This window comes from Pongo pygmaeus, chromosome 6 (genome assembly GCF_028885625.2).
Source record: "Pongo pygmaeus isolate AG05252 chromosome 6, NHGRI_mPonPyg2-v2.0_pri, whole genome shotgun sequence".
Lineage (NCBI taxonomy): Eukaryota > Metazoa > Chordata > Mammalia > Primates > Hominidae > Pongo > Pongo pygmaeus.
This window is the reverse complement of record NC_072379.2, coordinates 142,720,112-142,730,115: the sequence shown is the minus strand read 5'-3', so window position 1 is coordinate 142,730,115 and position 10,004 is coordinate 142,720,112. Positions and strand designations below refer to the sequence as shown.

At 40.9% G+C, this 10,004-nt stretch overlaps 1 pseudogene; it reads left to right on the top strand.

Moving 5' to 3' along the window:
* The first annotated feature begins 8,477 nt into the window (after positions 1 to 8,477).
* Positions 8,478 to 9,429, top strand: LOC129041642 (olfactory receptor 2F1-like; annotated as a pseudogene).
* Positions 9,430 to 10,004: the final 575 nt, after the last annotated feature.

The window sequence follows — 10,004 nt, the reverse complement described above, 5'->3', positions numbered from 1 at the left end:
GGACGATAGAAAAGCAGCAGTGAAGGAGGGTGGCAGGCAAGCCAATCTGAGCATGCTCCTGGCTCCCTAGAATATGGAATTCATCCCTCAAGTTCCTGTTTGTCTCGAATGGGAGGTACAGATACAGGAAGCAGCTGGGAGCTCAACCAAAGAACATGCCAGAGGGGATCAGCTTGGTGCAGAAAATGGGCCCATATCACTGAGGGCTACAGAATGGACTTCCCAACTCAGGGCTCCAGAAGAAATCAGTCATGTCTGGGAGGTGATATGTGTGTGTTTGGGGGAATCACAGCATCGGAAAACCAGAAGTGGGACCATTTCAACAAGAAGATTGCCACCAAGCCTTGACAAAGCCAAGAAAACAAACAGTCCTATGGGTTCCTTGGCCACAGCCTCCAACAGTGGATGACACAGGTTGGATCCACATAAACTATGTCTCAACAGAAACCTGCCACATGAATATGCAAAGATAAGAGTAGTTGTCCAGCTGCAGAAGCCAGCACCAGGACCAGCACAAAACAAGAGTGATTTTACACATCCATTCAAAGCCCCATGAGTCAGTACTATCAGGTTTTGTCTTATACCCAGAAGCCCTGTTGATAAAGAAGAAAAAGAAATATACCACTCCGATATAAGGTAGAACTTCAAATTAATTAAATATTTACCTGGAAAGATCATTTTAAGTTAACAGAGACCACTTATACTGTAAAAAAAACTAAGATACTTTTAATTGTTATATTATATTGTTTGCTTTTTGTCTTCTTTCTACAGTACCCAACAGAATGGAGACTCAAGAAAATAAGATCGTTATAGAAAACAAAATAGCTATGTCTTCAGGGAACATCAGTAAAGAGTATTCAAATTCATCATCCTAGCATATAGACAAGTTGATCTTGAAGTAAAAATTGTCCTGGACTTCACGTTTGCACTTGTAATTTATTAAGGAAAGACTTCTTTTCTAGAAATGGAATGTATAGTGCCCATTCAATGTTGATACATAATAAGGAAATTATGTAAAGTTTCAATGAGATGATTCTTATAAAGCTTTTAGTATTCATTGAATTTTAGTTACTCACCCCCATTAAGTGTTTTCCCCTAAGTCATTTATAAGAAAAGACCAAAGCATAGAAATGCCACTTTAAATTTTTCCTACATGTAGAGATAGGAAACAGAACAGTATTCTAACCCAGTCATGGCAGAGCTAATTCATGATGAGTTGTATCCGAGGCTGTTGAAGCTGCCATCAAGCATAGCAGTCATCAGTTCCAGTCAAATGCTTCCCAGAAGGTACCTTTTACATTCACTGGGAAAGATGAAGAAACGTTAATTCTGGTAAAAATGGAATGGAAAGAACTGAATGGAAAGGTTAGTAACTGAGAACCAGAAATAGTAGTTCCCTGGGAGTGAACTAAACTATTGCTAGTAACAGGAAAGTCTTGTGGCAAGGAGATACTGGGGTGGGGAAGGAGAGAGTAGGAAAGTGGGTAGTGGTGGGGCAGTTCCAAAGGAGTGAAAGAGGGGAAAGACCCAGGTAAGCAGAAGGCCTGGGCCCACACAGATATCACAGGAAATCAATTATGTCCAAGGCTGTGGGTCTTTCATTGCCTTCTTCAATGAAACTCCTCGTATTGGTCAATCTCAAAGGAAATAATTCTTCCCGTCTCCTTAAGTCCAGTTTGGAACTCATTATGGAATGACTTTAGTCTCAGACCTCAGAATCTAGTACCTAGAATGAAAGGAAAATGTTGTAATGCACACACTGAAAAACACAGACTTCGAAAACTGCAGGACCTTTAGGTCCAATCCAACCATTTTGTTTTACAAACAAAGAAACTAAGACCCAGGGAGATTAGACGACTTGTCAAAAGTCATAGAGCAATTTGTACCAAAGCCGGAGTAAAACCCATTGTCCTGCCTCTAGTCCAGGGTGTTTGCCACCATAGAATATTTCCAGATTTATCTTTTATGGTATAAGTAGTCCAAAACCTATAGTTATATCTACTTTGCTGAGATACAATTTTAATTGTATCTTTCTTTGAATGCTCACTTATGTTGCCCAAAGGCTATTCAGTAGTGCCAGGCAATAAGACAGCAAGTTGATTTCCTAATATCACTATCTCAATGCGATATGTCTATATCAGATATGTGAATTTTTAAAATTTCCTTTGGATTCCTATGAGAGAAAAAATATGTGTTTATTATAAACATTTAAAAATATTTGAAATAGTTTGTTCTCTCATTGTTATAAAGAACTACGTGAGACTGGGTAATTTATTAAGAAAAGAGGTTTAATTGACTCACAGTTCCACAGACTGTTCAGGAAGCATGGAGAGGAGGCCTCAGGAAACTTATAATCATGGTGGAAGGCGAAGTGGAAGCAAGCACATCTTACACGGCCAGAGCAGGAGGAAGAGAGAGAGCGGGGAGATGCCATACACTTTCAAATAACCAGATCTTGTGAGAACTTAACTCACTATTGGAAAACAACAAGAGGGAAATCTGCCCCCATGATCCAATCACCTCCCACCAGGTCCCTCCTCCAACACTGGGGATTACAGTTTGACATGAGATTTGGGCAGGGACACAAATTCAAGCCATATCAATATTGATAAGCTAAAAATAAGAAAAAAAAATATCTATAATCCTATCACCCAGAGATTAACCCACTGACATTTTATGGTCATCCTGCCTGTTCTTTTTCTACTTTTTCAATCTTTATATACATCCAACTGTATACATATTATTTTTCCTACTATTTTCTAACCTACTTTGTAAAAAAAAAAAAAAAATCTAGTTACATATTTTCTGTAACCTTAGTGCTTGGAAAAGTAAGAAGGATGCATTTTTCTTTTTTACCAGCAGGGAAACATTTTTATTAGATGAGAGTAGGAGGTAGTGCGGAGGATGGTTCCCAACAGTTCTTTTCGTTTACACTGGAGTCACCTGTGTCAGCTCATACCGAGTCTGCCTTTGAAGTGCATCAGGAGTCCCACCTCTCAGGTGTCCTTCTCTTCTTCTTCCCCCCTCATGGTGCCCTTGGTTTTCTTTTTACTGCTACTCTCCTTCTTAACCTTTGGCTACAACTCTCAGTCAGAAGTTCTAGCAGTTTTCTCCATCCACAGACCTTGAGGTGGGGAAAGCTTCAGGCCCTGTGAGGTCCTGAGCTTACCTGGGCAGTGGAAGCAGCAGAGATAAACCCAAGATTCTTCAGGTCTCGCCCAAAGGGGAAGAGCATGAAGTTAAACAACAGTTCCCTAGTCCATTGTCATTACAATGACAAACCTTCCAGGTAAGTAAACCTTTATCTTGCAATATTGGCCAATTGTTATAAAAAAATTTAATGGGTTACACACTGATGTCTCTCTTTTTTCTCCCCATTTTACCAAAGACCCATGTTCTATTACCATAGAAATAAATAGTTAAATATTGGGAATAAAACCTCATCCTGACCCATTGTTTCCTATGCTCCTTCTAGTAATTCCAGTGAAGAAATTAAAACTTTGTGGAAGATGGCCAAGAACCAGGAGATCAGTATTAGGAAAGCTGATAAAGAAAAAACTTCTAGTAATATGAAAATATGCAAAGGAAACACAACAGGAATGTGATGTAGGAGACCATCAAGGAACCTGCAGAACTATTTTAATGACTGTGAACTTGAGACTTCTCAATGGCTCCCAGGCCATGGATGTGATGATTCTAATGTGCGATGCATCCTCACCACTCTAAAACTAGATGTCACTGTCACTAAAACTAGGTGTGTGGGAGAAGGGGCGAAGGTGCTTTCATTTTCTTCCTTTAGGAAGGAGACCAGTTCTAAAATTTTAGTTTCTCTTTCCTATCTCAATTACTTTCAGTCCCTTCCCACCAGCTCAGAAAAGTAAATGTTTCTGACCCCCGACTTCTACCAAAAGTCCTCAGTGATGCCACAGCATTGAAGAGCAGTAAAAGATACAAAAGAGTCACAGAAGGGCTCATTATGCTAGGAACTAGAAGGACAATTAAAAGTTGAAATAAAATGTTTTTAGAATATGTATTCCACAGGGAACTTAGCAGAGGAGGGAGCTGTGGTTGCAGAGAAGTAGCTGTGGGGAAGAATGAGTAAGAAACACACCAAGAGCAAGTAATTGCCCTCTGGGGATGCCTAAATTCTGAAAAGTTATTAGCTAATACTGACAAAGTAAAACTTGCATCCACAAGAAGAGGATGAACAACTGTATCAAGGACTTTCTAAGAGACGTACATCTCCACACTCAATATGTCCTGTGCATGAAGTGAGTACTCAGCCTTGGTGAGTCATCCACAAGGAAGGCTAAGAGGAGGTGGTAGGAGGATAAAGCCCAAATTCCTGGGAGCACCCGGGACTGTTTTGTGATCCTCCACTGTGTTTTTCTCACTGGTTGTAGTTGGAGGCTCTTTGAATTCCTCCCATGACCTAGATGATGCAAATCAGTGTTTTCAAGCCACTTGATAGAGTCCTAGTTCTTGTCAGTCATCAAATCAACAGCATAAACTGAAGTGCTCAGTATATGTAGATATACATTTTAAAAACTAAAGAATGGAAGTCAAAAGGGAGATGACTCTTTTCTTGGCCTTGAGGCATTTCTATTCAGTTGGAGATAAGAAGGAATGGAGAAGGGCTGGGATTGGTATAAGAACCAAAGACAGACAAAGACCTTCATCTTTTCTTGATAAAGAAGATTGTGAGAAGTGTCTGTTCATATCCTTCGCCCACTTTTTGATGGGATTGTTTGTTTTTTTCTTGTAAATTTGTTTGAATTCATTATAGATTCTGGATATTAGCCCTTTGTCAGATGAGTAGATTGCAAAAATTTTCTCCCATTCTGTAGGTTGTCTGTTCACTCTGATGGTAGTTTCTTTTGCTGTGCTTTGGAAGGAGGCTTATGTATCAGAAGGCTACTAGCCTTTCAGCCTTGGCCCAAGTAGTTTTGCCATTTCTACTGGTGTAGTCCTCTTCCCCATTTCCTTAGTCTCTGGTTTTGAGTCAATTAGTCCTGTTCATTGACACCTCCCCAATCAGCTATGTGTGCGATCTGAATCCTTTGAACCCAAAACCCACTAACTCATATCTCATTGCCTATAGTCCCACTAGCTATGCATGCTTAGAGCAATCAAAGACCAAAGGATCTACTTTTCCCTTCTATACTACTTTAAACCACAGATTATGTGTATTCACTTATCACAAATCTTTAGAGCTGGAAGAAATCTTAACATACCTAATCTAACTTGCTCATTCTGTAGATGAAGAAACTGTGGCTTTAAAATGTAGCAATGTACCCAATGGATACGTAGATGGTTTACTGCTACAACTTGAAGCCCAGGCCTCCTTATATGAATCTTAGCATACCTTAAACCTCATCTACTTTTTCAAGAGGCAAGAGCACTATTTCTTTTTGTTTTTGTTTTATTTTGTTTTTTGTTTCTACTTTATTATTTCTACAGATCTGTTGAGCTGATTACATAGCCAGACTCTATGTCTCCTCTTACCAGATGTCTTCATCAAGCTTCCTTTGAAAACTCCTCTGATAAGGTCATGATGACTCACTCTTTCTATTCTCCCTGCAGGCTGAGTTCCTAAGCGGGAGACCAGACCGATTGATTTGTTATCCCAATACCTTCCACTAGACCAGGCGCTGATCAGTGCTCAGTACATGTTTACCAAGGTGAGAAAAGTGGAATAAAATTCTCTGTCCCAAAAAGCTAAGAACAAGGCCATCTATGAATAAAAATAGTTTTTCATCATCTAAAAACATCACCAAAATGTATTGGAATAAAATAGTACTGAGCTCACACTGTGTGCAGAGCATGTACTACCTACTCACTGAGTACAGGTGAACCCTCTACTTTGATTCTTCACTATATTTAACAGGGTCTCTGTACTTAGGTGGTTTAAGCAATATAATTTATTTCAAGGGGCTTTATGACCCACATTCTGTTAACTTTCTGACATTTATAGCACATATTCTATTGTTTCTTGTCCCCATGGCACTGGGTAGACTTTACCTCCATAATTTGGACTTGTTGAGCTTAGTAACAGCCACTTATGCTTACTTATACTTTACAAAGCACATTCATATTCATTTGTTCATCTGATCTTACTTAAAATGTTGTCAGATAAGTATTATTATTATTCATGCATTTCAAATGAAGAAACTGAGGCTCAGAGAGGTCTAGTAAGTTGCACATAGCAGACTAATGGAAGAGGCAAACTCAAACTCAGACCCCTTGACTTCTCATTTAAAGCTTTACCCCCACACCACATGTCTTTCTCTTCAAGGATAGATGGCTGTCCTGAGCTTCCTGTCTGAGGTTCCTCAGGTGCCTCCCTTCCTAGACTACAGCTTTTCAGAGCTCCTTCCCACCCTTCACTCATGGGCTTGGGGAGAGCTAGATGTGCAGGGCAGCCTTGACACTTGTTCCAGCTTAGTCTCCAGGTAGATCTGAGACCTGGGCAAATCACCTTAGCCCTATTCCTTGGTTTCCTAGTTTATAAAATGAAAGGAATGAAACACTTAGCCTCTATATTTCTTTTCATTTTAAACAGTTGTGGTTACCTTCTGGAGGGTATCTCAATCCTTGAGGCCAACTCTGAAGGTGAAGATTCTGTCTATAGTAACAAGCAGCATACCGATCACAGTAGGTCAGCATTGAGTTACTTCTGCTGATACAAGGGAACCATCTCCCTAGGGCAGTAGTCAAAATTCCAGCTCCTGGCTCTGACCCTAGAACCTGATCTCCAACCTTGAGAAACCAAGGCCAGTTTCTATTCTTAGCAGTTTCTACAGTGAGACCTTCTGGCCACTGCAGGGCCAGGGCTGAATAGAAACAAGATGCCAGCTCCATCCAGGTCCTCTCTGCTCTCTCCCTCCACCAATGTTTCCAGCCAGAAGAAACATAAATTGAATTATGTATTTCAGCTTTCTTGCATTTTATTCTGTGTTTCTGCTCTTGCTTTCTTAATGCAGATGTATGGCATTTGTCCTCTGGCTGTAGTGGCTTGCACAAACATGCTCTCATTAGATTCTCAGATTTGACCAAAATCCATTTTTTTAAATTTATTATTTGATCCTCTGGCACTGCTGATTTTCTAAACACAAATCCCTAACATTGAAAGGTGGAATTTCCTAGAGGTTGGTTGAAAGTATAGTGCCTGATATACTCAATAATGTTTTAATAAATGAATCAGTTTGTTAATTAAATTTTTTAAGAGCAGGAAATACATCTGGAGATTATATTTCTATTAAGAAAAAGTGATGCCACTTAATTTTATTTTTCAAGAGGACCAGTCAGCATGGTAGAAGGGAGATGACCTGGTACAACCTTGGCTGACAAGGGAGAATTCACTCTGTTTGAAAAGATTCAGTGGGTTTCCATCACCTCATACTCAGTAGTAATACATGAGTATCATTGGTTTTCAAACGCTTGCATCACAACATTACTTTGTTAATCATTTGTTTAAACATCTAAATAAATGCCTGAAACTCACTATATAAATTGCATGTTATTAAGGAGTAAGGCATAACTACTATCATAATTTAATTACAAAGCTCCAAATTTAATTAGCCAAATACTAACCTTGTTCTTCTCCTTCATAGCACTTAGCACAATTATACTTAATTAATTATTTGTAATTATTGATGTAATCTCTGTGTTCCTAGATAAATTATAAGAACCAAGAAAGCAAGAGCCCATGTTTCTATCTTTCTTATTTACAGGCAGGTAACCAATGCCTGGCACAGACCCTGGCACACCAGCAGGGGATTAGTAGATATTGGTTTCAAGGACTTCCATTTTAAAGAGTTTATACTTTTCCTCTTCCATATACTTATGCCTCTTCCATTAGTCTGCTATGTGCAACTTACTAGACCTCTCTGAGCCTCAGTTTCTTCATTTGAAATGCATGAATAATAATAATACTTATCTGACAACATTTTAAGTAAGATCAGATGAACAAATGAATATGAATGTGCTTTGTAAAGTATAAAAGCTTTATCTGGACTTGTGGGAGAAATGAAAAGGGTGTGAGAGGATTCCTGTCTGGACTTGGTGGACCCTAGAAGAAGCAGGAAGAGCAGCTCAATCCAGAATTAAGAAATGAGCTGAGAAACCCTAGGACATCCCTACGGTTCTCAAGTTCCCACTGCTTCCCCACAGTGAAGAATCCTTCCTTTCTTTCCTATCTTCCACATTCCTACCCTCCTTTTCCATTTCCCTATTGTCTTTCCTTAGTTTTTCTTTGCTTCTCTCATCCTTTCTTCTCTATCATTCCTTCTACATTGATAGATTACCTCCTACACAACTGTAACTGTGCTCGGTCCTAGATGTGAAAGGATGGCCAAAACAGGGACTTTGTCCTTCAGAACCTCTCAGAGTTTGGTTTAGTGTCAGAAACCAAATGTCCTTTTCTCCAAGACCTTTGCATTCCCTCCTAACCACCTAGATTGAAGAAATGAGGTTCAATGTCCCAACTGGGAAGGGACAACATAACCTGGGTGAGTGAGTTCATCCTAATGGGTCTCTCCAGTGACAGGCAGATCCAGGCTGGACTCTTTGTCTTATTTGGGGCTGCCTACCTGCTGACCCTGCTGGGCAATGGGCTCATCCTGCTCCTGATCTGGCTGGACGTGAGACTCCACCTGCCCATGTATTTCTTCCTCTGCAACCTCTCACTCGTGGACATCTGCTACACCTCCAGCGGGGTCCCTCAGATGCTGGTGCACTTCCTCCTGGAGAAGAAGACCATCTCCTTTGCCCAGTGTGGGACCCAGCTCTTTTTCTCCCTGGCCCTCGCAGGGACTAAGTTTTTGCTGCTGGCCACAATGGCCTATGACCGCTACGTGGCTGTTTGCAACCCTCTGTGTTACATAGCAGTGATGAGCCCAAGGCTCTGCATGGCACTGGCAGCTGTCTCTTGGCTAGTGGGCCTGGCTAATTCTGCTATGGAGACGGCTCTGACCCTGCACCTGCCCACCTGTGGGCACAACGTGCTGAACCATGTGGCCTGTGAGACACTGGCACTGGTCAGGTTGGCCTGTGTGGACATCACCTTCAATCAGGTGGTCATAGTAGCCTGCAGTGTGGTGGTGCTGCTGGTGCCCTGCTGCCTCGTCTCGCTGTCCTACACGCTCATTGTAGTTGCCGTCCTGCGGATCCACTCCACCCAGGGGCGCCACAAGGCCTTTGAGACCTGTGCCTCCCACCTCACTGTGGTCTCCATATCCTATGGGATGGCCCCTTTTTACCTACATGCAGCCTTGCTCCATGGCCTCAGCTGAGCAGGAAAAGGTGGTGGTACTCTTTTATGCTGTGGTGACCCCCATGTTGAATCCTCTCATCTACAGTCTGCGGAACAAGGATGTAAAGGCAGCTCTGAGTCGAGTTCTGATGAGGAGCTCTGAATTAAAACATTAGAGAGTGGTTTGAGTAACAAGAGGGCCTCACTCTGAAAACAGTGGGCATTGGACTGTGCTCTCCAGTATAACGTGTGTACGCATGTGTGTGTATGTGTATGCATCTGTGTGTGTGTGCATGTGTGTGTGTGTGCATGTGTATATGTGTGTGTAAGGGAACAGGTGGGAGGACCACAATCTGTACTACTCTCTTTTGAGGTAATAGAAAAATGGATTTTATCCGGACTTTATCTTTGGCCCACGCCTTATTCCCAATGTGAATTACAACAACTTAAAAATACACGCACCCTACAGAAAGTTAAATGAAATATATTCATTTTCTCAAATGAAAGAAAGGGGGAGGGAGAAGAAAAGATATACCAGTGTATATGAATTAGGAAGAAAGATTAAATTAGAAGTCAGGGCAGTGCACAAAATGTCTTCCAAGAAAGTCTATTTCTTGGTAAAAATATTTAAATATATGTTTCTGTAGTAAGTGAGAAAAGGAGGGAAGAAAGCTTTAAGTTACAAAATTCACTGTGCCCATAGGCCTTAAGTCAGAGGTGCAAAGGCCACCCTAGTAACTCACACATGGTC